At 46.4% G+C, this 19,530-nt stretch overlaps 1 long non-coding RNA gene across 1 annotated transcript; it reads right to left on the bottom strand.

The window, feature by feature from the left end:
* Nucleotides 1-292: 292 nt before the first annotated feature.
* LOC113625416 (uncharacterized) lies at nucleotides 293-18,654 on the bottom strand. The gene is made up of 3 exons (XR_003434666.1): nucleotides 18,607-18,654; nucleotides 5,521-5,702; nucleotides 293-2,778 (listed from the first exon to the last, which is right to left on the bottom strand). It is a non-coding gene; the product is annotated as an uncharacterized LOC113625416 (long non-coding RNA).
* Between the last annotated feature and the right edge of the window lie 876 nt (nucleotides 18,655-19,530).

Raw genomic sequence — 19,530 nt, 5'->3', positions numbered from 1 at the left:
TGAAAGCATTTTTCTGGACGCAAAAAAGGTCCATAAAGTGAAATTCAGTACATTCACCACGTTGAGTAGTCACACGGGCGTCGTTTTTAACATACTTTTTTTTTTTTTTGCTGCATTGGGTCTTTGTTGCTGTGAGCAGGGGCTACTCTTCATTGCGGTGTGTGGGCTTCTCAGTGCAGCATCTTCTCTTGTTGTGGAGCACGGGCTCTAGGCGCGTGGGCTTCAGCAGTTGTGGCATGCAGGCTCAGTAGTTGTGGCGCACGGGCTTAGTTGCTCCGCGGCATGTGGGATCTTCCTGGCCCAGGGCTTGAACCCACGTCCCCTGCACTGGCAGGCAGATGCTTAAATACTGAGCCACCAGGGAAGTCCCATGAGCATCATTTTGAGAACATTCTCAGACCAAGCGAACATGACTACTGTCACCATCCAAGGGACAGCTCTGCATCCATTTTTGGCTACATTTTGAGGACAAGATCAAATCTAAACACCCCCCTAACCCAGTGGCATCAGCACACAGATGCTTGTTGGCATTTGCTTTGTTGATTCCTTTCTTTTCATCCCAGTGCCTTAAATCTGTAAGGTCTACAGGATTTCTGTGGACAGTAACAAAAACAAAACCAAACAAACACAAGAACAATACGGGACTTAGCAAGGACATTTAGTGTCCAATCTAGTCTCTGATGGGAACAGACATTTGGGGGCCTGCTCATGGATGTTTCTTTATAACCCCCAGAACATCCCACATGGCTGAATTAACACTCTCAAAAAATACAGGAGAATCAGTTTCCCTGAGGCTTTAGTGTAAAGGATGAAGGTTAGGGACACCTCTGAATATTTTCATGGAAAGCTAGGCCACCTCATGAAGGAAGAGCTGGAGAAAGTACATGAAACTCTATTCCATGAGGTCTAACTCACTATGTCTACCGGGAACCTGATTCATTCTTTGTCTGAAGGCAGAGGTCAGGCTGCCCATCCTCTGTATCTGATCGTTGCTATCACCAGCCGTCAGGGTACCCCAAGCGGTTGCCAAGCAGCACAGTGCTGCCCATTCTGTCAGGGTCTGTCAGAGCATTCTCCTTCCTGCCTGCAGCTGTATTGCCACTTGCCACAGTGCCTACCGCTCTGCCAGGGTGACCGCCAGTGGGGCTTTTGTTTGCTTTCTAAAGGAGACGGGCCAGAGAGTCACTTCCCATGACACTCCAAAATGATGCCCACAGACCTGATGGCTTAGTAACTGGAACACCCACGTGGGGAAGGCGCTTCCAGAACACCAGCTCAGACCCCTGTCTGATCATCTCCGCCCTGGGGAGGGCAGGCTGGGATGCGATGGCAGGACCGTCTGGGAGGACGGTGTGAGGATTCTGGAAGGAAGAGCTGGCACGTGGCAAGACCTCTTTCATAAGCCTCTGCCTGTGGTGACCATGAACGTTGCTCCCAGTCCTAAAAAGCAGCTCTGGCCCCCTGGATGCAGCACACAGACTTACCCTGGCAGGAGGAGAGGACACTGACCCATCACTCACTCCACTCACCCCCCGCCCTGGAAGGAGCCTTCTCTCTTCTGACAGGAGAAGGTGGTCTTACCTTTGTGGAAATAAACAAAGAGCCAAATGAGAGAAGCAGACACTATTGATTCAGCGCCTGCTGTAGCAGGGAGTCAGCCACCATCATTTGTGTTTGGCAGAGACTCGAGGGCAGGCAGGGCAAGGGGAGAGCTTCATAGAAGAGAAAAGGGAAGGCTCCACCTGGGCCCTGATTGGAGGCTATTGGCCTGCGGAAGCTGGGGGGGCGGGACAACTAGGAAGAGGGCCTCTATGTGATTGGTTGGGGAGCATGTTTGGCTTTCTCTGATTGGCCCCAAGTTGGAAGCGAGGATGAAAATTAGGGAAGCTGGCAGTTATTAAGCAAGTCCTGGCCATTCTGGGACAGTTGCTAGAAGGGTTATTGTTTAGCTTCCTGGACTGGTTACTGGAGATGATGGTCTGACCTCCTACAAGTCTGACTTTACCTAGCCGGCTGGCTTTCTGGGCTGTACATAAATGTCCTAACAGACCTCTCCCCCATGGTGCCCTCCATTTACATGCCCAGCTCTAAAATAACTTCTTTTCTTAATCCATATTTCTTCAGTCCTCATCTTCTCCTTCCAAAGCTCCATCCCAAGTGTGAGGTCTTGGTGGACATTTGCAAAAAGCAAACAGATTAAGGTGTGAGTGTGCCCGCAGAGCCTCCCCAGGTGATTCTGGGTAGCTAAAGAGAAGACGCCGATTAAAGCTGATTCAGCTCCAACCGCTGAGAGTCCCGGGGTGGGACTCAGGGAAAGATTGCTGGCAATAAAGGAGGGGAGTGTCTTGCGGCAGGTAATCATGTCCCGTACAGTGGGAGGGCCTCTGATTTCGCTGGTTTGCTGACTGAGGACAGCCACAGCCCAGGGCGGGCTGCACCAGGATAAGCGAGCAAGGGATTTGGTGCCACCTGGGGTGATGCGATTCACAGGAATCTCACCATCCACCAGGCCTCTCAGGCTGGAGATGGAATCAAAGCACGTGGGCCAAGAGCAGCCGTCTCAGGACACTTCCGAAATCCCGTTCCTGTAGATTTAGGCTCCATATTTTGATGCTCACAGAGCATGTTCTGCCCACAATTCAAAGCCCACAAGTACAAACATCAGCGGCTAAAAATCTGGGAGAGAAGCCACAGAGCGCTGGGCCTGGACCGCCTTCGTCAGGTCAGTAAGAGGATTTGTCTCTCTGCTTGTTCCTGACATGAAATTCATTCCTGGCGCTGTACAAAGTGTGGGGAATAGAATTAAAAACACAATCCGCTCCTAACCCTGAAAACCTCTCCACAATGGTAGCAGAGAAAGAAAGCAGTTTTACTATCGATCAAGCAGGCAACCTGCTAATGAGACTGCAGACAGGAAGCGCCTCACTCTTCCGTGGCTAAGTGGGTACATCGATTACATTTGTGGGTTTCACAGTGCAGAGTCAGGTGACAATTCCGGCCCATCTCCTCCTGGGAAACTGGGAGCCAGGGCCTTATCTTCCCTGATATTACATTGCAAAGGGACTGGCTCCAGGTCCTCGAGGAAATGACCCTGAGTCTTAAGGGTGGCAAGTGGCTTCTCTGTCCAATAAAAAGATTTACATACATTTGAAGGGACAGAGAAAAATTCTGAAAGAAAAGGGAGAGGTTGGAGAAGGCTTTTCCCCGCCCCCTTTCAACCGGAGGAATTAAGCCTCTTATTCTTAATTTATATTTGCCCTTACCAAAGCCACAAATGTCAGACAGATACTCTTTGCTATCACTTATATATGGAATCTAAAAGATAAAACAGACAAATGTATACAACAAAACAGAAACAGACACGTATAGAGAACAAACCAGTGGTTACCAGTGGGGGTGAGGTGGGCAAGACAGGCAAGGCGGATTAAGAGACACAAACCATCGTGTATAAAATAGATCATCAACAAGGATATATTGTACAGCACAGGGACATACACCCATTATTTCGTAGTAACTTGAAATGGAGTATAATCTATAAAAATATTGAATCACTTATGTTGTACACCTGACACTAATATAATACAAATCAAATATGCCTCGATTTTAAAAACCCCACACCTGGCTCAGGAGTCAGGGGCTCCTGGTTTAGAGGGACCAGGCTGGGGAGGATGGCAGGCAGAAAAACCAGCCGTGGGGGGGCGCAGTTTCCCCTTTCGGATGAGCTCCTCTCTCCCGCCCGCCCCCTGCAGCCCAAAGCGAGGGCAGCGGGCTCCACGTTCCCGGCGGAAGAAACCCTCTGGGCAAAGGAGGGATTTATGAGGGCTTCTGTCCCCCTTCCTTCTCCCCAGACAGCCTTTACCCACTCCCCGCCCCCGCCCTCCGCCATTCTCACGTTTTTATCTCCGATCCCGACTCACAAGATAAGGTTTCCATAATGGAAAATGAGAGCAAAAAACGAGCGTCAGGTGATGAGTCAAAGCCATTCAACAGCAACTTAAGAAGCCCTACTCTGAAGGCTGCCGCTTGAGCTGCAGCGGGAAGCAAAAGAGAACGGGAGCTGCCAGAACACCACAGGCGTTGCGCGCCCACGTTCTCTTTCCTTCTCTTTGCAACCTACCCGCTCTGGAAATGCGGCCCCGCCTCCCTCCTGCTTCCAGGGCTCTGGTGGAGTGAGCCTCCTGCTTTTCAAAAACTTCCCCCAGGGGCCCCAGGTGGGTTTCTAGCAAAGCTATCAGAGGTCAAAAAAGACCTCCAGTAAATCATAAGGTCAGACCCTCTGCCTTTAGCTAGGTCATGGCCAGATGTCCTCAGGCAGGGAATTTGCTGGTCTTATCTTAAATAAAATGTTGCCATTGCTGCCAGTGACTGGACATCCATTCATTGCTTCACTCATTCATTCCTTCCACGAAAATGAGTTGATGGCCAGCTTTGTGCAGGGCACTGCTCTGATGGTGTGGACGCAGGACAGATTCTGCCTGTGCGTGTTATGTTCCTACCGAGAGAACAGGTATGTCGAGCTGTGGGGTCAGAGCCATCCATCCCCCAAAGAGGCTTAAGTGAGCCCCCAGCAGTCACCAGGCATGTGGTCTAATCCTGTTGTACCGCACCTTCCCGAAAAATATTTGGTAGAGAGACCAGGAAACCTTTCTCGAAAAATACCCAATAAGAGATAAGGCTGCAAGCGTGCTTAGCTCTGGCTTTCGGCCCAAATCTGATTCAGCTGTGCAATCAGGCGCACCTGTGGAAGGTCAAAGAGCCAACTTCTTTGTCTTTTCAGGCATCCTGACCTCAGGCACCTAGGTTACCATTAACTCTAATCAGCGCGCTGATGCCAGGAATACAAGGAATAAGGTTCACATTTATTGTTATCCCTGAATACTTATTCTCCAATATGAGTAAATATCTGTAACTAAGCAGGACCCCATGGGCCCTTGCTGGGACAGACCCCTCTCCCATATCCCCTGCTTCAGCCCCTCTCTGAAGTACCCAGATAATAATAGTATCTGATGCCTATTTTCTGAGTTGTTTTACAGGTGCTAAAACCACCACAAATGGAAGAAGTTAACTACTTGATGACCAGGAGCACGTAGCCCCCAGACCTAGGGCTCCTAAGGATTGATAATGTTAACCCCTGTGGCTCCGCCCTGTTACCTCACCATCAACCAATCACAGAATAGTGCACAAACTGAAATTCCCCTCCCTCACCTTCCCTTTAAAAAGGCTTCCTTGAAACCCACCGGGGAGTTTGGGTGTTTGAGCATGTGCTGCCCTGGACTCCTTGCTTGGCGCTCTGCAATAAACGCTGCACTTTCCTTCACTGCCACCTACCGTCAGTAGATCGTTTTTACTGCGTGAGGGCAAGCGGATCCGAGTTTGGTTTGGTAACATATCGATGTGTAATAAAGCATCATTCTTAAAGCACAGCTCAGGTCTTAGTTTGCAGGATTGTTTCAGTGAACTTGCATCATTCCCATTGATCAATCTTTAAGTTCAGGCATTAAAGAATAGATAAATCTTTACCTTTGTCGCTTGCCACTGAAGAGGAATGGAAGCTTAATAACTTGGTGACATTATCAGCGTCAGTACCTTGCCCTGCAAGGCCAAGCCAAAGAAATCTTGCTCCCCCAACGAGTTCCGCTGAAAGTGAGTGACTAATATCGGGAAAATGTAGTTTCGTGGCCGCAAGAGAAATCGTTTCAACACTGAAATGTCAAATTTAAAAATTAACTTCTAAAATTTTTATAACATTGTAAGAATAATTAAATGCTTTTTGATGATATTTCAGATTTTTTTTTTGTAACCCATGAGTTTAGTCTTTGATATTTGGCTTCAACGTCAACCAGGTATTGATTTTAACACTCAGTCACTCCTATTCAGCCAAAGTAAACATTCAGTGCACCCGTGGTCACTGAGGACACCGTCAAACTGAGTCTGCACAGTTCTAAATGGCTGGTCCTTGGGGAAGTCGGGGTGGGGCAGGGGGAGGGGTGAGTAAAGGACAATGAAGGCAAAGGTCAGAGGGTAACCAAATGGCTGAAGGAGTTGTGACCTCAAGAGCTTGTGACAACGCTGGTCTAGCAGCTCACCCTACACTGATGCCCCTTACACTTCTGCTTTGAGACCAGTGCCCTGTTTGGTATGAGCATTTTAGCACCTGGACGCTCATCTTGTCCCCACTTCCGCTCTGAGTTCTTTTGTCCAGAGGTCCTCCAGGACTGGGACCCTGCCCTGTCTCCTAAGTCTCGAAGGTCCCCAAAGCCGGCCCTTGAAACCCTGAGCTTGGGGCTGCGCCCCTACTGCCCATTGTCGGGTTTTCCGACAAGAATGTCCCTCCACTGCACACCCCTTCCTGGGCTGAGTCCCAACTTTCTAGGATGGGCCGGTTCTGCTCCTGACTTCGCATGAGCTGAAATCCCGTAATGATGGCAGAGTTGCCATATTGTAAAGTATGAAAATGGGGCTTGATCAGAGCTTTAAGACAAAATAAACCGCAATTCAAGAAATCTTTAAAATAAACAGGTAAAGGAAGAAAAACATATCATAGGTACAGGCATTTAAAAAAATAGTTCTTGTACCAAGCCAGATAATACCTGGCTTTGAATTTATACCAATTGTATCAGTTGTGGGGAGGGAGGACCCCATGAGGACTCGTACCAGATAATTGGGGGAGGGCAAGTGGAAAGCTTACTGCTGCAACACCTTACTTCATCTTGATTATATGGCTAGAATAGTGGCATGAAGGTGCAAAAATTTTTGCCATGTAATTAAATGAATTGGAAATCCTTCTGTCTGTCTTTTCAAAGCAGGCTTATTAATATTTGATTTAAACATTTACAATGCTTATGTTTTCTTTCTTAAATTTAAACTCTTTATCCTGAAAAAAATCTCAGACATCAGAAAAGTTATAAGAATAGTATAATGAACTCCATATACCCTTTACATGAATTCACCAATTTTAGCCATTTTTACACATTTTCTTTTTTGCTTTCCTGCTCTCTCTCCCTCTTCCCCCTCCTTCTCTCTTAAGAAGAGAGATATTCTCTTAACTAATTACAGTACAATTAGTCAGTCAGGAGATTTTAACAATGCCATCCTATTATCTAACCAATTTTCCATTAATATCCTTTATAGAAAATTTTTTTTGATCCAGGATCTAGTCCAGGATTACATTTTTTTTTTTTTAGTTTTACCGGGTCTTAGTTGTGGCTCGCAGGCTCTTTAGTTGTGGCATGCGAACTCTTAGTTGTGGCATACATGTGGGATCTAGTTCCCTGACCAGGGATCAAACCCAGGCCCCCTGCATTGGGAACACGGAGTCGTAACCACTGTACCACCAGGGAAGCCCCCTCTGTTTTAGCTGTGATTGTTTCCTTGTGATTGCAATCAGCTTTCCTCCTGATTAGAATCGGGTTGTTCGTTTTTGGCAGGATTGCCACATTGATGCTATTAGATCCTTCTCAGGGTCTTGCCTCAGGGGCATGTGATGCTGGTTCTTCCCATTATTGGTGGCCCCTCGGTTAAAGAACTGCCCTCCAGCTCCCTCCACTGCAAAGTTCCCTTTTTTTCCTTTGCAAGGAATAATTTAATTGTGGGAATATACCATTGTATTAGGGTTCTCCAGAGAAACAAAACCAATAGGATGTGTGCACGGAGGCAGAATTCCCGCTTCCTCTGGGAGCCCCAGGCTTTCTCTCTACTGGTTGCATGAGGCCCGCCCACATTGTGGAGGATAATCTGTTTTACTCAGAGACTACAGATTTCAGTGTTGACTTAGACTGGTGTTTCCCCAAATGTCTGGCACAGCCGAGCTGACACACAGAATTAACCATTACATTCCCCAAACCTTCATCTAGTGGTTTTAGCACCATTGATATTTCTAGCTTTAATCAATCATTACTATGATGGTTCAAAATGGCAATGTTCTAACTCCATCATTCCTTCTATATTTATTGGCCTTTAGAAAATTAGAAAATTGCAAATAAAGCTAAGTTTCCCAGTAGGATGGTATATATATAAGTATTACTTTGATGTGCACAATTCCACATAGTTTTAGGTATTTAATTTTTTAGGTATTTAAATATCTTCTTCATTTGGAATGATTCTGAGCACATTGTGACATATGAAGCCAACTTAATTTTCCCCCAGATAACTACTCTATTTCCCTAACACCATTTTTTGAAAAGTTCATGTTTTTTTCCCAGTGATTTGATATGACACCTTTATCAAATTCTAAATTCCCATATATTGGGGTCTATTTGATCTGTGTGTCCCATTCTATTTGTCTTTTCATGACCCTGTTTTAATTATAGAAATTGTATAATACAATATCTGTTGGGAGACAGTTGTCTTTGGTCTCTTGCATTTTTGCACATCTTTTGAGCTGAAGATGCCTTTGTTCTGGGCTATCTATCAAGGATATGTGTGTAGCAAACAGCCTTGGAAGATAGAGGCAGTGTCTCCTGGAAGCAAAGGGCAGGCATGGTCCTGTCCATGATGATGTGGGCTTCCTGAACTCAGGGTCTCTTCCCCTTAATGCAACCCACCTGGCCCTCTTCATGTCACCTCTGGGAAAGGCTTGGGGAAGCCACACAGGAAAACGTTGATGATGCCGACACTTTGGATGTACTGGGGGATCTCATGTCTTCTACAAGCCTCATGCAACTGTGGTGGGGCAGCTTCCTGGCTTGCAAGAAGAGTAAAATCTCCCACTCTCATCCAGTTCTTGACATTATCCTGCAGGGCAGTCCTTTCTCAATGGTCTCCTTGTTTAGGGTTTTCCTGGTATTCTTACATGTCTATCTGTTCATGTCAACTTTAGAATTAGTTAATCTAGTTCCCAAAGTTAATCAATCAAACAAAAGCTTGTATTTTTACATGGAATGTTAATTTCACAAAGCCATTTAGGGAGAATCTATGACTTCATTGTTAAGGCTTCTTTTTTCTATTCTCATGATCAATCTTGTAATTCATGCCTTATCAATTTATTCTTGAACTACAGCTCTTCTTAAAATCAAATCTTGGATTTTGTCTTACACAAGAGGGGAGAAAACCCCTGTTAAATCACAGGAATCCGCGTGCCACTGCAGGGGACACGGGTTGGAGCCCTGGTCCGGGAAGATCCCACATGCTGCAGAGCAACTAAGCCCGTGCGCCACAACTACTGAGCCCGTGCTCTAGAGCCCGCGAGCCACAAGTACCGAAGTCTGTGCGCCACAACTACTGAAGCCCGCGCGCCTGGAGCCCGTGCTCCGCAACAAGAGAAGTCACCACAATGAGAAGCCCGCACACCGCAACGAAGAGAAGCCCCTGCTCGCCGCAACTAGGGAAAGCCCATGCGCAGCAACAAAGACCCAACGCAGTCAAAAATAAATAAAATTAAAAAACAAACAAACAAAAAAAATGGCCTGTCATTGAACAGGGCGTGGGCCCCATCTGTAAAATGGGTAATAGCAGAGCCCACTCCACAGGGCTGTCGTGAGAAGTAAATAAATTCATGCCTGTGGATCAGGCACCGTAAGGGCTCAATAAATGGGAGCTAGTGCTATTATAATTATTTCTTTTTTTGTAACAGTGATCTTTCATCTCATTTGGCCAAAAAAATCCCAGCTCTAGCCATTTTACTATGTGCAAATCTGTTGGTGAGGAAGCTCACGATAACTCTTACGAAATGGGAATGATTTATTGGACACCTCTCCAACATGGCTACATTGATCTGACTACATTGGTTATGATCATCTATAAATAAAATCCTCTCCCTCAAATGTATTTTTTCATTGACAAGCATGTTACATATCTCATGGAGGCCACTACTTCATCATTTTTACAATTTAATGAGAATGAAAGACTTGTGCATATGCAGAAAGGGATAGTAATGGATGGTTTTGTTCTGTAACAGAACTATTATAATTCTGAGTCCTCTGCCCTTGGAAATGTTTGGTTCATAGATTAATGTTGAGTTCAGCTGTTGTATAAAATACCTCTGTAAAAACCGGCCGTTGAGGCAGTTCAGAATTAAATAGAAAAAAAATTCATTTGTTTTTCATTTTCCGGAGATGTATAATCCAAATAACTTTATTCTCCCTTAACGACAAATGGATGCAAAATATGACAAACTTAATGCAAAACTTTGTAAAAAGTTCAATTTTGAAATAAAACAAAAACACAAACAAAAAAATCCCACAAGTGAGAGAGGGCACAGCAGGCTTCAGAGTTTTTAACTGGAATTTGGTTATTTGCTTTATTCCAAGGTATAGTTTTCAATTCTCATTAGGCTATTAAAAATCCTAATTTTTATGCCATAATAAAGGTTCTGAGTGATTTCCACGATAATGTGCTACGCTTTTTTTTTTTTTTTTAAGCCTAAATCTGAAATGTGACGGGAGTCCTGAGTTGTTAGGAACAGGTCCCTGGGCACAGTAACCTTTTTCAGAGGCAGGAACAAAACTGAGGCAAGGCCCGTGTGGGCCATCTGGAGCAGCCAGCTGGGATTTGAGGTGTGGCCTCCCAGCCCCAAACCAAGCCCCTTGCCCCAAGACCCATTCCAGCTGGGGAACCACGAAGCTAGTTCACATCAGCTGGTTAGGCAACCAGCCTATTGACAGTTTCTCTCAGAAGGTTCTAGCTAAAACCACATTCCCCAATTTTTTCCCAGGAATATTTTCCAGGGGCCCCTTCAGGTCCATTCTCTGCCCACCTCCACTCTGCTCTCTGCCCCGGGAGGCTGTCTACGTGAACTGCCCACCGGGCTTCCTTGCACGGGCTTCTGGTTGGGTTCAGCCAGTGGGAGGCAGGAGGAGAGGGAAGTCAGGGTATCTCTCCTCCCAGGCTGCCTTGGGTTGGCTGCATCCCTCCGTCAAGGACCATCACCCTCTCCCACGGCTGAGCTGCCCTCTCTGGGTTCCAGTACCTGCTCCCTCCCTTTGCCTCTGTCTCGTACTAATAAGGTTTTTACCAAATCCAGGTGCTTCATCATCGTGTTGGTCCCACCAGCCTCACCCACCGTCTTTCTTGCTTATGGTTTCTACAGACTCTTCTCACTTCCCCACTTCGAGGGCGCCATCTGCTTTCTGATGGGGGCCCGTATGAGTTTCCTAGGGCTGCCATAACAAACTACCACAACTGGGTGCCTTAAAAGAGCGGAACTTCGTTCCCTTACAGTTCTAGAGTCCAGGAGTCCAAACTCAAAGTGCCAGCTGTCAGCAGGGCCACGTTCCCCCCGAAGGCTCCAGGGGAGACTCCGTTCTAGGTATTTCTCCTAGCTTCCAGCGTTGCCAGCAAGCTCGGGCATTCTTGGCTTGTGGGTGCCTCACTCCAGTCTCTGCCTTCCTGATGACACGGCACTCTCCCCTCTGTGTCTCTATAGCTCTTGTCTTCCTGTAAAGACACTGGTCACATTGGATTAAGGGCCCACCCTACTCTAACTTGTTGACATCTACAAAGACCCTATTTCCAAATAAGGTCACATTCACAGGAAACAGGGGTTAAGACTTCAACGTATCTTTTTGGGGGGGACACAGTTCAGCCCACAACAGGGCCTGACTGATGTAGTGCCCCAAGGGGGCTTTTCTCTCCCTCCAAATTCTCATGCCCCCAAATCTCCTCCACTGGTCCTTCTTCCTCCCCAGCCTTATTCAAGTTGCTCTCCTACTTGACTTCCCAATCACCTCAAACGATGTCCCCCTGAATACTCTTCTTTCTTTCCTGGTCCCATTGCCACCACCCTAGTTTTAAGGCATTCACCTCTTTTGCCCTGTCCTGGTCTCCTGACAACCTCCCCACTGCCCGGACCTGAGCTGGCTGTGCACGTGCTCTGCTAACAGTGATGAGCCAGACGTGGGTCGCATGCTATGCACATACACCCATTTGTGAGTTGAAAGTCTCTTCTCTCTTACGTGTGTACTGAAATTGACCATGACTAAGGAAGCACTGCTACTGGCATAGCCCTCCTATAACCACGAGGGGAAAATGAAATGAGAATGATGTGGATGGAGAAAAACTGAAAGAAAATGGAGGCTGAAAGAATGGAGTCACTGATGACATCGTAGAGCAGCTGGATCAATCAACCCTGCAGCCTGTCCTATCTTTGGACTTTCAATCATGTAGCCAAAACATGTCCACGTTACCTACATCTGTGTGGCTTGTGGTTTCTGTTACTTGCAGCCAAAGGCAAGTACACCACTAGAGTTTTTCCCTGTTTTTAAGTCTAAGCAGATGGAAAAGAAATTAAAAGCAAATCAGAAACCAACTTCCCTGGATGCCAGGTGGCCAGATCAGAATTTGAGGCTGCCTGGTTCTTAATGTCAGGATGTCAGTGGGGATAAATAACTTCTACTCTCCCTGGGTCCTTGGATTTTCAGCCCCACCAAGTCTGTCCTGAGTGGATGCTGCAAATGGGCTTATGGCTTGAAGTCCAACGGAAGGAGAGTGGGAGCGAGCTAACCTCTGCAGGACCGGGAAGACTGCTTTGGGTTTGGGAAGAACAGGTCGGCAAACTAGACCTGGGGAGAAAGTGGCTTTTCCAGGCCTCTTGAACAAGTTGCTGGAAAGAGTAGAGACAGAAAGTCTGTTCAATCAGAAGAAGGCTGCAATTATACACCTGGGTCACAGCGGTGGCGGACTTCTGGATAGAGATGTGGACTGGATAGAAATATTTACACCTACTCCCTCCTCAAACTCAGTAAATGACAGTAAGGATAGTGAAATATATTTTTTTAAATGTATCAACTCACAAGAAACTGGCGAGAAGACAACAATGTTGACAGTTTTGGAAGCTGAAAAGCAGATAGAAGAGTGGTGAGTGATTTAGCCAATGCAGAGAGCTGGATTCAAAGTTTTATAGTAAGGAAGCGATAAAATAACTCAAGTTGCACACACACCCATGCACACACTCACACCCACCTCAGGAATCGGCAGCATCAGCACCTTAGGAAGCAGGTATGAAGGTGGAGCAACACATGGGATCTGATTGTTAAGCTCCCCTACCCCGTTCCTGCACAGCGGGGTACATCTCCCGCCCCACCACCTCCCTGGTGGTTTAGTCTCTGGAGAGGGTAACACCAAGCATCAAGGGCTTGGGGACAGCCAGCACACATAGGACGTAAATGAAGTTTTACACACTGAATGCTAAGTTCCTCCTCCCCTGCCCCCCATTCAGAGCTCAGGACAGTCATGCTTTCACCCTCTGGTCTGGATCAGCTAAAAAAAAAATCTAAAAATGCCACCTTCTGGGTTTCTGCAATAAAATGGCTTATCCATATTTCCTTAGAGTGAAGACCATGGGTCTGTGCACAGAACTTCCCAGCAGCTTTTCAGACCCCTCCTCTTAAACATGAGCAGACAGCCAAGAATCATAAGACATTTGGGGAAAAACAACTTGGAGGGAACAGAGACTAAATAGGGGAAGAATGCTTAAAATACCCATGGGCATAGTCTAAAGGGAGAGAAGACACCGTCCTCATGAAATATAAGCTGGATACCATCAAAAATAACAATTCAGATAATTAAAAAGACTCTTTGGATTAAAGCTGGTAGGAATTAAGAAAAATAAATTAGGGAATTTGGAAAATAAGTTGAGGATTTCTCAAAAGTAAAACAAAAAGAAAAAAATGTAGGAGAGAAAGGATAAGAAAATTAGATGCTCAAGAAGGAATAACATCTAAATAATAGGAGTTCTAGAAGAGAGCAGGGGAAATGGAGGGGAGAGGATTAAAATAAAATTCATGACAATGGCCCCAAATCCAAGGACATGAGTTTCCAGATAAAAAGGGCCCACTGAGCAGCCAGCATAATGGATAAAAATGGATCCACACCGGGCTTCCCTGGTGGCACAGTGGCTGGGAGTCCGCCTGCCGATGCAGGGGACACAGGTTCGTGCCCCGGTCCGGGAAGATCCCACATGCCGTGGAGAGGCTGGGCCCGTGAGCCATGGCCGCTGGGCCTGCGCGTCCGGAGCCTGTGCTCCGCGGCGGGAGAGGCCGCAGCAGTGGGAGGCCCGCGTACCGCAAAAAAAAAAAAAAAGGATCCACACCAACATACTTCACCATGAGATTTCAAATTACTAGAAGCCAAGAGATGATTCTACAAGCTTCTAGGGAGAAAAACGTTTTCATACAAAAGATCAATAACCAGAATGCCTTGGGCTTTTCAATAGCAACATTGAAAGCTCAAAGTCAGTGGAGGGATGCTTTCAAAGTTCCCAAGGAAAATGGCTTCCAGCTGGAATTCTACACCCAGCTAAGTGTCGATCAAATGGGAAAGTAGAATAAAAACGTTTTCAGACATTCAAGACCCTAGAAAAAATTTACCTCCCATGTTTCATTTCTCAGCAAGCTACTACAGAAAAGTGCCCCATCAGGAAAAAAAAAAAAAAAAAAGAAGAAGAAAAAAGGAAAGAATCAAGAAAAAAGATGACATGGGATACAGAAGGTGACAGGAGGTGACAAAGCAGAGAGGTGAAGGGGACCCCAGGATACTTTTAAAAGGCTCTTTCTGGCTTCCAGATTGGAGTCCTTCAGAAGGCTCCAGAAGAAACCTCTTTTAGATGATGAAATCAATAGAACATTTAGTGTATTTGATCATACTGAGAGGATATTTACTAAACCAGGGAAGATTTGGAGGCTGAATTAGTAAAAATATATGGAAGAATAAGCACGTTTTTAAAAGAGTAAGTAACTCCAGGGAAACCAAAGTACAGTATCTGCAGAGAAGGAAAAGCTAATCTTAGTACACTACGTAGCTTACGTGAAAACAGCACTTACATGAGCATAACAATGTGACAGTGAATATTAATCTAACTAAAGTCACTATAAAGCTGTACTGAGTGGATGGGAACACCCTCCCCCCAATACAAGTGCACATTTGCAGCCGATGTGAATGGCAGGGGGGTGTGAGGAAGAGCTGAATTCTCATTGTCTACAGTAGGAAGTTAATATATAAAGTTGAGAACTGAGAAACCAACAAGTAGTTATGTAAGCATGCCACTTGGAGATAAACCATCAGATTGTTTGCAACAGTTCAAAGTGGACCTCTAAGGAGTGGGGATCGGCCAGGGGAGGGAAAACGGCGGACTATTTCTCCAAACAAGTCTTGTAGAGATCTTTGCCTTTCTAGACTTTGCATGTACTGATTTGATTTTTAAAAGACTAATTAAAAAATATACCACATTAATACAGAGTATTCAAGATGGATTGGGTTCGAACAATTAGTTTGACTCAGGTGGGTGTGGGTAGATTTCATGCAATCAAATCTCTAGCGAGAAGCTTACTGGGTGCCTTACCTCTACCTTGTAAAAATAAACTTGAGGTAGCAGGTGACCAGCCACTCTGCACACAATTTTGCCAAGCTATTGATGAAGGGAAGCATAATCTGAAAGCTTCACACCACCACTCACTGGAGAAGAACAAAGGAAGGGTTAGTGCAGTGCTGTTTCCTATCTCTGCTGCCCAAACCACATTGTTTAGGGTCTACCATTCTTTGATTTATTTTAAAATTGCAGTCAGAAATTTCAAAGACCAGTCAAAAGGCTTCACATGCACTTCATCACTGCTAAATGCCACACCTAACTGATTTTTATGCTGAAGGTGGGAAACGTCAGTTTCAACATCTACGTCTATGGCTTCTTGGCCCCAGGGTGTATTTTGCTGCCCAGTGATTGGAGGAGTGGGGTCAGGAAGGAGGATCGTCCAGAAGAGAGGCTGGCAGGGTTCCGTAGAACTCCTGGAAAGAGTTCCAGCAAATGGAGGCAATGTTCCAAACTGCTGGTAATCTTCTCAGGGCAGAGATGGGGACCCCAACTCAGGCCAGGAAGGAATCCCATCATACTTAGGTTTGCAACAAAATGGGGTCCAAGCAGGGCAGTTGTTTGTAATATTCAAAGTTCCTCTGTGTGGAGGTGCTGATATGTCGAAGGTAAGGCACAGAGGCCTTGGCTGGCACACCTTGCTTGAGAAAATGATCTAAAAATTATACATGCTTCTGCCGGGCATTCCAGGCACCACTGGGGATGTTCTTAAGAAACTCTCAACACATTTTTTTCTCGAATCAAAGTCAACACATGTTTGCTCAATAAAATGAGCATTCTCATTTCCACAGAGGCCTTCAGCAGGGCACATGCAGATGTGAACAGAACAAGAAAACAAAGGACCCAGAGGAAGGGAGAGGATGTGAGAGGAGTTCTGCTGTTTCTGGAGACGTGACCACCAGCATCTCATTATGCTTGTTCTGAACAACAGCACCGAGGAAATCCAAACCTTGCCTTGGTTAGTTTACATCTAAACATACCCGACAAGTTTATAGAAACAGAGACATGCCTGTATTTTACCTGTATCATCCTATTTCTTATGCTGGTCATCATAGCTTCTAATGACTCACGATGCTTTAGGAATTTCATTTTCCCCAGGAAAGATTCACTGCTGTTAATGGGACATAGGGGTTCCAACTTAAAAAGTTCATAGCATTAAAGAGCTGTGCTCAGTGACCCACGTCATGCTTCCGCGCACTTACTAGACCCAGAGTTGTTCCCGAAAGGCACACGTTATCGCGAATCACAGTGTTTGCGCCGTGCTTTTGCAGTTTCTATTGTGCTCTCACACGATATCGAATGCTGTGGCTTCAACCTTGGTTTCTAATAATCCCTGGCGTGTTTAGAAAAAAACAGATGCCCAGGCTGCAACCCCAGAGTTCTGATTCTGGGTCTAGGGAGGCCCAGGCATTGGGATTAGAGCCCCTCGGATGATTCTGAGGGGAGCCCGCATTGAGAACCACTGTCTGACAGCTTCCCAACATGCACAGGAGAGAACCCAAAGTCTTATCATGGCCCCCAAGGCCCTACACGATCAGTCCGGGTCACCTCTCCCTCACCCCTTGCTCACCACACTCCAGACACGGGAGCCTCTTTGCTGTTATTAGACACACGAACCATATTCCCATCTCAGGCATCCGCCCTTGTTAGGACCCCTTCCAGAATGTTCTTCCCCATCTCGCTCCCTTACTCCATGCATGTCTCTGCTCAAATGTCACCTCTTCAGAGAGGCCCTCCTGGGCCACTCCTTCTAAAATACCAGCCTTCACCCCTTACTCTGTTTATTTTTTGTTTCATAGCATTTATCAACACCTGACACTATTATATATTTATTAGTTTACGTGGTCTGTATCAGTGCCTGGAAACCACGAGAAGCTTAATAAATATTTATTGCACAATTAAATGAGTGGATGAGGATGTGCATTAGATAATGCAAACTCTGGCTTGTAGGAAGTGCTTGATAAATGTGTTTCTTTCCCAATTCACACAAAGGCCGTTGCTTCTACCTGCTGCCTGGTGTCATCCCAAGGAACAGCGACCCCTGCTGGAATTTATACCTGAGTCCCAGATAGAATAGAGTCCACTAATGCCAGTCCCAAGAATGGAACTTCCAGAAAAAAATACGCCGTGTATGATTAGGCCTTCTGATGTGCATTCATGAAAAATTCCGAATAAGGTAATTATGACATTTACAAAAGCCTTTTGTTGGCATGTTGTGGCAAGTTTTCCCAAGGATGTTCTCTTCTGCCATCTTGTGGCCACACTGGGGAACTTCCAGGGGAGCAGTTTGCCATGTCTTTGCTTAGTCAAAAGGAAAGTTGGGGGCTGGGCTTGCCCAGGGCCCTTGGGCAAAACACCTGTGGTCATTTAACCAGGCCCTGGTGCTACCCAGGTTCTCGGGCTTCTGTTTTTTAGAAACAGGAAGCAACCGAGGTGACTGCCTCGATTGGTGGCTTCTGCCGGGGAACAGCAGAGAGAAGCAATGGAGGGCCATTCCCTGCCCAAACTTTGTCCTCCCATTCTGACACATCCCTACATAAACTCTTCACAGCTAGACCCTGGCGATCTGGTCTGGGTACTCAATAAATGCTTGCCAACTCCACAAGGGCAGGCTTTATCCATTTTGTACCCTTAGTGTACTAAACTGCATTGAGGGCTTCCCTGGTGGCGCAGTGGTTAAGAATCCGCCTGTCAATGCAGGGGACACGGGTTCGAGCCCTGGTCCAGGAAGACCCCACAGGCCGTGGAGCAACTAAGCCCACGTGCCACAACTACTGAGCCTGCGCTCTAGAGCCCGCGAGCCACAACTACTGAGCCCACATGCTACAACTACTGAAGCCCGCGTGCCTAGAGCCCATGCTCCTCAACAAGAGAAGCCACCACAATGAGAAGCCCGTGCACCGCAACAAGGAGTAGCCCCTGCTCGCCACAACTAGAGAAAGCCCGCACATAGCAACGAAGACCCAATGCAGCCAAAAATAAAATAAATTTATAAAAAATAAAATAAACTGCATTGAGCACAGAGCAAGTGCTTACTAAATAATTGTTGTTGAAGGAATGAAATAATAATTGTGAGTGTTTATAGAGCACTTACTACTTGCCGTGCACTATAGGAAGCCCAAGCACTGCACATACATTGTCTTCTAAATTAGGCTGACCAACTCATCCCAGTTTGCCCAGGATTGTCCTGGGAACTCCCTCAGTCCCTGACAAACAGGGACAGTTGGACCCTGTATTAGCCAGTTTGGGCTGCCTTAACAAAATGCCACAGACTCAGTGGCTTAAACAACAGGAATTAATTTTCTTACAGTTCTGGAGGCTGGAGGTCCAAGATCAAGATGTTATCAGGGTTGGTTTCTGGTGAGGCCTCTCTTGCTGGCTTGCAGACGGCTGCCTGGGGGTGGAGGGGTGAGGGAGGGAAAGAGGGGGTAGCAGTGGGGAGAGGGAGAGAGCTCTCACTTCTTCTAAGGGCACTAATTCCATCATGAGGGCTCCCTCCCTCCTGCCTGGGCTGCCTGCTGTAGGGCCTTAATACTTATTGGACACACATGGGTTGTGACTGTTAGTAGCTGAGTGGGATATATTAAGAATTCTTTGCAGGTTTGTAAGCCAAACCAAGGATCCAGGTAAGACTGATGACTCATTGAAGGTTAGTCTTATCAAGACTGAAATCCGTTGAACAGCATGGGGCAGCTGAGAATGTCATCTCTGCCCAAAGGTACAGTTTCAGGAGGGGCTCTCGGCACCTTTTGCTGGTAATTGCAGAGCTGGGAAGCCTTACACAGCGAGTTCTGTGAGAGACGGCCTGCACTTCCCTCCTCCTCCCTGTGGTGATGGGGGCAGAGACTGATTTAGGAGCCACGTATGAAACGGAAACTGTGAAGGGAAGCACTTTCTTCATTCAGCACTTAAGGCGGACTTGCACACAGCAAAAGCTCTTAGGGCCCCTCACTGGCCTCTGGGACCTGCCACCTTAAGAAATGCAAGGCTCTCAGGAATTCCCTGGTGATCCGGTGGTTAGGGCTCTGTGCTCTCACTGCCGAGGGCTAGGGTTCGATTCCTAGTCAGGGAACTAAAATCCCACAGGCTACGCGGTGTGGCCAAAAATTATTTTTTAAATTAAAAGAAAAAAAACAACTGGAAAATATTAGAAAAAACAACAACAACAAAAAAAACGTGCAAGGGTCTCTGTTTCAAGGGCACCAGAACAGCAACCTTACAGATCCGGCTCC

Source organism: Aethalodelphis obliquidens, unplaced genomic scaffold (assembly GCF_003676395.1).
Source record: "Aethalodelphis obliquidens isolate GAN/ISIS:26980383/991018 unplaced genomic scaffold, ASM367639v1 scaffold15, whole genome shotgun sequence".
Classification (NCBI taxonomy): domain Eukaryota; kingdom Metazoa; phylum Chordata; class Mammalia; order Artiodactyla; family Delphinidae; genus Aethalodelphis; species Aethalodelphis obliquidens.
This window is presented reverse-complemented; position numbering and strand designations above follow the sequence as displayed.